The sequence below is a fragment of the Pteropus alecto genome, unplaced genomic scaffold, assembly GCF_000325575.1.
Source record: "Pteropus alecto unplaced genomic scaffold, ASM32557v1 scaffold71, whole genome shotgun sequence".
Classification (NCBI taxonomy): domain Eukaryota; kingdom Metazoa; phylum Chordata; class Mammalia; order Chiroptera; family Pteropodidae; genus Pteropus; species Pteropus alecto.
This window is the reverse complement of record NW_006433024.1, coordinates 14,095,990-14,105,831: the sequence shown is the minus strand read 5'-3', so window position 1 is coordinate 14,105,831 and position 9,842 is coordinate 14,095,990.

Below are 9,842 nucleotides of genomic sequence, written 5' to 3'. Positions count from 1 at the left end.
CAATGTCTGGTATTCAATCAATGATTATCAAGCATACCAAGATGTAGGAGCAATTGACCAAAATACAGGAAAAATGCAATGGAAATAAGTTGCGAAGCTATTAAAATCTTAGAGAATCTAAACAGACGTTTATAATGTAAAGACAAGAAGCAAATGAAAATTTCATATGTGAAAAACACAATCACTGAAATTAAGAATTCAAAAGGATTTAATACCAGGTAAGATGTAGCAGAGTATAAGATCCATATTCTGGAAAATAAGACAATAGTAAATAACCTAAAGCATGAAAAAAATAAAATACTTTAAAAAGCAAGAGACATATGGAACATGAGAACATTGGTAACATAAATGCAGCTAGAATCCAAGAAGAAATGGAGAAAGAGAATGAGGTTGAAAAATATTTGAAGATGAAGTGACAAGATATTTCAACACTGATAAAATATCATGCCAGAGATTTAAAACCTCTAAGAATGCCAAGCAGAATATATACAAAGAAAACCACACATTTAGGCTCATCATAGCAAATCTGCTGAAAATTAAAGCCAAAAAGAAATTTTTAAAAGTAGCCAGAGAAAAAGATATTACTTTAAAGGATCAACAGTAAGACTTAGAGTGATGGAAATAATGGAAATCAGAATACGAAGGAATAAAATCTTTGAAAGTCTGAAAGAAAACAACTCACAAATTAAAATTTTATATACAATGGAACTATCCTTCAACAAAATGAAAAATATTATATCTCTAGGCTGACAATTTGTTGTCAGCAACCCTACAAAAACAAAACATTAGTGAGTGCAGTATATTACTAAAGCAATAAGAATACATCCAAGATAAATGCATGCATATGTGCACTAAAAAGGCATGTTAAAAAATGCTCATGGCAGTGTTATGTGCAAAAGACCCAAACTCAAGACAGCCAAATGTCTATGAACAGTAGAATGAATAAATATACCAGTAGTCTTTATCTTTAAAATTTTTGAGGTCTGGCAACCCTTGGTTGACCTCACAGATCGCAAGGACCTTATCAGCTTACAATTCTTTATTTTTTTATTTTTTTATGCCTACAGCACCTGGTCTTCCTAGGCGGCCTCTCATGCAAGTACTAACCAGGCCCGACCCTTCCAAGATCAGACGGGAACAGCTTTGTTCAGGGTGGCATGGTCGTAGACCACCAGTAGTCTATTTCTTAAATGAAATATTATGTAGTCATAACTAAGAACAACTTGTTCCTACACAAAACACAAATAAATCTCACAAATTTAATTTTTAGAAATAAATCCATATACAATAATAAATAATATGTTATCCAATATCCTTGGATTTCAAAATCAGGTAAAATTAAATTTTATGTTGTTAGAAGCCAAGATAATGGTTGCTTTTATGGAAGAGTGTGGGATTAAGAATTTGGAGGAATATAAGAGGGTTTTTCCAGTACTGACGATGGTTTATTTCTCTTTATTGGTTGCAGTTAGTTGATTATATCCTTTGTAATATTTATGAGTATACTTATATTTGATGTCTATGTACAGTTATTGTTGTTGCATTTTTGTATATGCTATACTTTGATTAAAAATTTATTTTATAAAAGGAAAACAGCTAAGACAATCAATAAAAAGAAAAAAATAGAGGTACTTCTTCTTTGTAGAAAACAATAATATTAACAAGTATAGTACTTGTGAAGATACACATAAATTAATGAAGGAAGCATTTAATACAGGTGACATTGCAGATTATTGGATCAAGGAGGAAATGTTCAATAAATGAAGATGAAAAATATTTATTTCTATGGAAAAAGTAGGATTTGGGGTTCTTATCTGACAACTTTCAAAAAAAGTGAAAATGAATTAAAGACTTAGATGTAAAAGTAATAACTATGATTTAGAAGAAATTATAAAAGTGTACTTTTATAATATTTTATAACAAATTAATTTTTAACAATAGATAAAGCTAATCACAAACAAAATGATTGGTAAATTCTATCATATGAAAATTAAGATTTTCATTACAGTGTACCACAAAGGAAGTGAAAAGATAGGTTAAAATATAGGGAAGTTGTTTGTAACACCATATAACTAACAAAAAATGTAGTGTACCAAATACTTAAGGAATATATATAAATCTCAAAGTAAAAGACAAAGCACCTAATAGAAAGATGAGAAAAGACATAGATGAACATTCTATAAAAAAGAAGCATAAATAATGAATTAAATAATTTAAAGTTTTTCAGCCTCATTTGTTTAAAAGGAAATGCAAATTAAGACCACAGCAAGCACCATTTTACATTGATTTGAAGGGGAACAAAATAGGAAATTTTACTTTCAGAGAATGTTGTAAATCGATAAGGGCTCTAATACAAAGTGGATGATAGGTAACATAAGAATTCTTTGGAAAATTATTTGACATTATCTTGTTACACTGAGTGGTAATATATTCTATAATCTACCTTTATGTCTTGTGCAAGTTTTTTAGAGAAATTCTTTCATGTGAGCACTAAGGAACATGTACTGCACTGTTCTTAGAATCAGTGTTCATTAAAGCAAAAAATTTTGATGGAAAACTCAAACACCATAAGTAAAATTTAAAAATAAATTTTGGTAGATCGTTTGATGGAATATTATATACTAGTTAAAAATTAACTACAGTCAGAATTAACAACAAAATCTTATAAAGATACTATTGGAGGAAGAGGTCACAGAATACAACCTATGATATGATGTCATTTATATAAAGACCTAAAACAAGTAAAAACAAATAACACCTTATTTAAGATTCATACATATGTAATCACAATGTTTTTAAAGAGAGAGAGGTAACTACGAAATTAAAAAAAGCGATAGGTCACTTTTGACAATGCTCTAGTAAGAGCTAGACAAAATTAAGAGAAAGATGGTATTATGTTTAAGTTACACATATACTAAACAATTCTAGTTAATATCCTTATTCTATATAAAATGTAATAGAAAATGTACTACTTTTATATTATGTCAATGTTTCTTGTTTTTCTTCTTTATGACCTTGTACAAAATAAATTTGGCAGACTGTAAACAAGTACTATATATTCTTAAAGGGCTTACTTAGACCTCTTCAAACACAACAGTAAAGCAGTGTAGATGATAAGATTCTTGCCAGATACAAGTACATATTACCAAGCATAATAGAAGATTAAAAATAAAATAGAAACTACGAACTCTGGGTCCTTCTTTACCTCTGAATATTCAAGTATAATTTGAGTTAGATCTATAATTACTTGGTTATTAAAATCTATTAATATTTGCCTCTGTTTTTTACTTTCAAATACTTATAGATAAGTCAATTGCTTATCAGTAAAAGTAGGTTTAAATTCTTGTTTTAATCTTAGTTGAAAATTCTTGGATTCTGCTCTTTTTCTTGGGAAATAGCACATGGAGAAGGTGGAAATAGCTACAGATTTATGTTGTTAATATTATGTCAACAAATGTTTTTATATTACACATACAACAAACATCAGAATATCTTTACCCAAAATAGGTATTTAAAACATAATCAATTTAAAGTACAAAACAAACAACAAAAAGTAATGTTTGATATTCTCTTTAGATATCTCAAAAAATTTTTAAAATATGAAGTGTCCCACTTCTTTCTCACATAGTCTTTCTGTGGTTTTCATAAAATGACTTTTCCTTTGTATACCTATTAATTTTGTGCCATTCTCTCTTAGATGAAGTGAAAAAATTGGCTTTCTTTTTTAGTAATCATTTTTCTTTGCTAAGACTGGTCAATATAAAATGGAGCCGAGACTACCCACGAATACCAGGTGCTGTAGGTGTTAAAAAAAAATAAAATGGAGCCACAATACTGGGATGTAGGTGTTATTATAACAAAGTAAAAAATAAATATGCTAAACAATGATGTTATTACTGCAAAGTTATTCCACATTGTAACTTAACCTCATCAATGTTTAATCTTATATCTTGTAGTGTAGAAATATAAGAAATTGTTTATTGATGAATAGTTTTACAGTATATAACGTACCTGTTTTTGAACATTTCCTTTTTTTCTGTAACAAAAACAATCCTGTTTCAAATGACCTTTTATAGCTCCCAATACTTCAGAAGGATTTTCCAAAAGAACTGAAAAATATTATACATATTTATGGTAATCCAGTCATTTTTCCTAACTGAAGGTAAGATTCTCTAGAAATTTCTTAAAATTAAAATTGTAACCTCATGTGAGATATTTCTGTGCCTGGGGCTAGATTTTAAGCAGTTCCTCTCATTGTATATCTGGTTGAATCATAACCCTGGCACCTCTAATCAATTATAAATCAATTCAGAGATTCCCCATACTATTTCATTAGAAATAACACTTTTGGTGTCCCAAGAAATATATGTCTTATCAAGATTGATGCAAAAACTTAAAATTGTTTATCATTTGTTGAAATAGTAATAACAAAAGGAATTTTGAACTAAAGTTGTAGGTGAGATAGTTCATTTGGTTTTTCGGGCCTCATGATTTAAACTGTCTGAATATTAATCATTTTCATGTGATGTGTAAGTTTCTGACCTATATGTCTTGGAGCAATATTGGCTAAATTGCCACAAATTCGATTATTAATAAGAACATTTTTCATATGTGCCTAAAATCCTCATTCTAATTCTATCCTTCCTTTATTCTGAAATATTGTTCCACATCATAAAACATTTAAGTTTGTGCATAGGATACATAACAGAATGGATCATATTCCTCAGAAATACAATAATTAAGGTAGTAGAAACATTATTTTGAGAGTGGTTTCTTAGCTGTCTCCTCCATTTAATCGTTTAAATTGCAAATGCTTCTGAAGATTAGACTGACTATATCTGCATCACAATGTTTTTGTGAAAGCACAATAGATTTCAACTGCTCACATATCTTTGTTAGTCTGTTAAACGTATTGAGCTCATGCTTGTTCTACCAGAATTATTCCAAGATCTATAAGTTACCAATAGACCACACTTATTTGATTTTAATGCTTTAGAATCTCACAGCTATTATATGGATGAGATTTGATCACATTATGTAACACTGCAGTTATTAACTACAAACTGCTAAATAAAGTATACCCACCATACTGTCCTATGAATTTACCTTACCCTGTAGATGGATTTCACCAACATTGGTTTACTAAATCTACCCAAAGCTATATCTCATACCTGTTTTAGTTTATATATTCAGAAATTGATAATAAAGCATGCATCCTAAGTACACCAGAAGTGAAAAGATTAAAAATTCAAGAAATTTTTACTCTAGTCTTTGCCCTTAATTAGTACAATAGACTAGTTATTATCCTCAAGTGGGCAGAGCTTTTAGTTATTTCAAAGCAATGCATTTAAACAAATTCAAATGAAAAAATAATTAAGATACCATTTTTTCGTCTTTATGATTTCCTAAAAAGAAGTTCAAGTGACTAGTTTTAGATTATTAAATTTGGAATTTGAGTAAAAGTCAATGCATTAAAAGTGTCCTTTCACAAATGATTCTACAATTTTATAAGAAAAATCTCAAAGGCTTTAATGTCTTTTATGAGTATCTCAACCAAAAATGATTTATACATCAATAGAATTAAATGAAGGAAACACATTTTTTATAGTTGTATCCATTCTGTACATTAAATTCTGTTTAAGTATGCTCATCAAATAAGTGATGCATTCTCTTTGGTTTCTTTAGATTAATATCAAAGTCCACTTCTTTGAATAATAAAAGCTATCCATTTCAATTCCCTGATCATAGCTATATCCATGATTTTTGCCTTGAACCTCCAGAAGATGTAACATGTAATTCAATTCTAGAGCAAAACTTATGCAAATATATTCCTTTGCTCTCTCCCTAATCCATCTAGCCAATGCTTTTCAATCTTGTAAATTTCACTGAGTCATTTATTAAATGCAAAGTCTTAGATTTACTTAGGGCTTCTCCTTTAATTTAATAGCATCTTTAAAAAAATGAGTTACAATATCTAGAAATGGATGACTTATCAGAAGAAAGAACGTGAGAATCCCTTAAGTTATTTGCCTGCTGAGCTTTTTATTAAATGATCTGCATTGTAACAACAGGCAAAGTAAGCTTATTTGAAGTCTTTTAAAGAGATTAAAAATAAACTTATTTTCATTTTTTATTATCCAAGTTCAGTGATTACTACTAAAAACTACATTTTTTCTTTTTTTTTTTGTTAACCGCAGGGAACAATTTAAGATTCCCACAGTCATTTTATCAGTGTTTGAGAATTCTTATGTAGAGGAAGTGTGATTTCTTAATTTGTGGTGGCATTATTTTAAAAGAAGAGGGACTAGTCGAGAAGCTGAATCTATGACGTAGGATCTATCTATAACTATCTGTAGAACCTGGAATAAATCACTCTGCTTCATTTCCTGCACTTGTAAAATTGAGATATTAATCTCATAGTTAATGAGAAGCCCAACGAGTTAATGCAGAATAATTAAAATTCTGTATTAGCGTAATGCCATTCTGTGTTTTGCTAGTTTTCATTTTATATATAGTCTTTTTGCTTATTATTTTCTTTAAATTGAATCTTTTAAAAAATTAAATGTATTTTTAAAAGGAAATTTCAAATCACCATTATAATGGAAAACAAAGATGTTTTCCATAAATAGCAAGAAACCAAAAGATAAACACTTTGAAAACAAAGCAATGCTACAAAATCCTACCAAATACCTAAATATCATGCTAGCTAAAGATTCTGAGCCTGAGGCTTTATTTTTGTTAAAAGAGGAAGAGATTATAAAGAAATCGTGATATTAAGCAGAGATGTTCTCTTTGATATGATAAGGCCAGAAAGAGAAATGAAAAAGAATATCTTTTTCTCTCTATGATTCAATGTTATTTAATGTTAAAACCACAGACCACCTAATTATTTCTTATAATAACAATTTTATATGTCCCATACTTTGTAAAACATTAAAGTGATAAGTATGAAATGTTTAATGCAGTACCTTCCAATGCATTATAATTATACAAACCTAAAATGGTAGTTTTGCCAAATTAGAAATCTTTATCAACCCAGTTAAATAAAACAAATATATATAGGTAGAGCCTTCTTCCAGAATAGTTCATTTTTATTTTAACAAATTCTCTAATTAGTATCATAGGCTATAATCTTCTTTCAAGTATTCGGTAAAATAAGGACCAACGACACTAAGTTTTTAAAATACATAGTAATACTATACTTCCATTCTGTTGATGAGATCATCAGCTGCATTTTAATTTCACTTATTATATTTTTCAGTTCTAAAATTTTTTGATTATTCCATTTCTCTTTGCTGATAATTTCCATTACTTTGCTGAAACTTTCTATTTTTTTTTCTCATTTGCTCCAAGCATGTCCTTAATTGTACATTGAAGAACCATTTTTTAAATCATGGTTATTTTAAAAGATTTATCAGATAATTCTAATGTTTCTATCACCTTGCTGTTGGCATTTATTGATTATCTTTTTTCACTCGCTTCAAGTCTTCCTGGTTCTTGGCATAATGTGTGATTTCTGTTCAAAACCTAGACTTTTTGGTAGTATCATATGAGACAGCATGTTTTATTTATTTATTTTTATTTTTAAAGACTATTTTTTAAGAGTAGTTTTAAATTTACAACAAAATTGAGTAGAAAATACAGTTTCCACATGCCCCCTGCTCCCATATATGCATAGTCTCCCCATTATCAATATCCCTCACCACAGCAATATATTTGTGAACAATTAATAAATCTACTTTGATACATCATTATTACCCCAAATCCATAGTTTATAATATTGTTCATTCTTGGTGCTGTACATTCTATGATTTGGGGCAAATATATAATGACATGTATCTACCATTATAGTACCTACAGAGTATTTTCACTCCCTTAAAAATCTTGTGTTCTGATTATTCATCCCTCCCATATCCCTAATCCCTGGTGGTCACTGATTTATTACTGCCTCCATAGTCTTGCCTTTTCTAGAATGTCATATAGTTGAAATCATACAGTATATAGCCTTCTCAGATTGCCTTTTCTCACTAGCAATATGCATTTAAGATTCTTTCATGTCTTTTCATGACTTGACAGCTCATTGTTTTTTGAGTGCAAAATAATGTTCCATTGCCTGGATGTACCACTTTATTTATCCATTCACCTATTAAAGAACATTTTGGTTGTTTCCAAGCGAAAGACCTGTATCATGAAAACCGTGACTCTATTAAAAGAAATCAAAGAAAATACAAAGAAATAGAAAGATATTCTGTGTTCTTGGATTGGAAGAATCAACATAGTTAAAATGACCTAATTACCTAGAACGTTACACAGATTTAACGCAATCTCCATCAAAATCCTATCGGCATTTTTAAAAAAATAGAACAGAAAGTCATCACATTTGTATGGAAGCACAGAAGACCCTAACTTGCCAAAGCCATCCTGAGACAGCATGTTTTTAGCTGGTGTCAAAGCCAAGATGGCACCAATGTTAAAGAGGCCAGGAATATTTTATAACAATTGCAATAGAAGAGAGACAAGACTGCAGTCTAAACGCAACAGCATGGAAAGGAAGGACTGGGGCATCTTTAGGAGCTGGGTATGGGGGTTCATGTTAGCCCATGTGTGTTTGCTAATAGCTCTATCTGCAGGCAAAGCAAACCTTTTGGAATCTTCCTAATAGGAGCTTGTTTTACAACTTGGAGCAAGGTACCCATCCATCCACCTAGACTTGGACCTTCCACAGAGACTGGGAGAGGGACCCTTTCTTCCTTGAGGAGTTCATGTCTAAGAGATGACTCAGAGGTTCTTGAGAACCCAGGATGCCCCGGGTTATAAAACCAGTAAGAAGCTTTTAAAAAGATTTACATCTCAAAGGGGCAGAGAAAGAATTTGCAATTAAAAGTTTACTCAAGTAAATGCACTTAGGAAAGGGAGGTCAGGGACCTAGAGGCAGAAAGAAATCTGTCACAAATTTGATCAAGTTGATAGAATGTTAAAGTCGTCTTAGTCACTGGCTTTTTCTGGTAGCGCTCCAGCAGGGAAAAGGGGGAGTATGCCGTGTGGAAATGGGAATCCAGATTCCCCATTCAGCCTCCTCTGACACTCGGGTGGGAATGGCTCTTCTTTTCTGCAGAGCAGGGGTGGGAGTTTTGTCTCCACATGTGGTTGGAATGGACACAGTGGTTGTGGTGGCCTTGTCACTGCTAAGTAGTGGCGAAAGTGCTGACTCTCCTAGGCCCTTCCTAACACCTGTGGGGAGTGGGGAGCAATCTGTTTCTGCTTCCTGGGGTACAAGTCTAGATTTCCCCTGTGGATTCTACTGACACTGTGCAGTGTGGGTGTTTGTTACTGTTCAGTAGGGGTGAAAGTACAAGTTTTCTACCTGGCCTCCCCTGACTCCCACCTGGTGGTGGGGGTGGGGGAATGGGGAGCCTAGTTACAGTCTGGCAGAGGTACAAGTCCAGGCTTCCCGTTCAGCCCTTCCTGACATTGTGGAGTGGGGCCACAGATTTTTCTGTGGTGTTTGGCTGGAGTAGAGCATTTACGGTATCAAAGTTCTTTCCTAACACTCTGGCTAGAGAGAAAAGGTGCCTGTTCGGGTGTTGTTTGCCTGTGTCCACTGGTGTTTCCAGGTGCCAGCTTTTCAACTCTAAGTCTGTGATATATGAGGCAAAAAGAAAACCCAGGGAACTCACCCCCAACACGTTGTTCTTTGGGTTCTGAGGTTCCTAGTGGGTCTCCCTTTTCTCCAGGTTTCTTCTTCTTCTTCTTCTTCTTCTTCTTCTTCTTCTTCTCCTTCTCCTTCTCCTTCTTTCTCCTTTTCCTTCTCCTTCTCTCCTCCTCCCTCTCCCTCCCTCCAC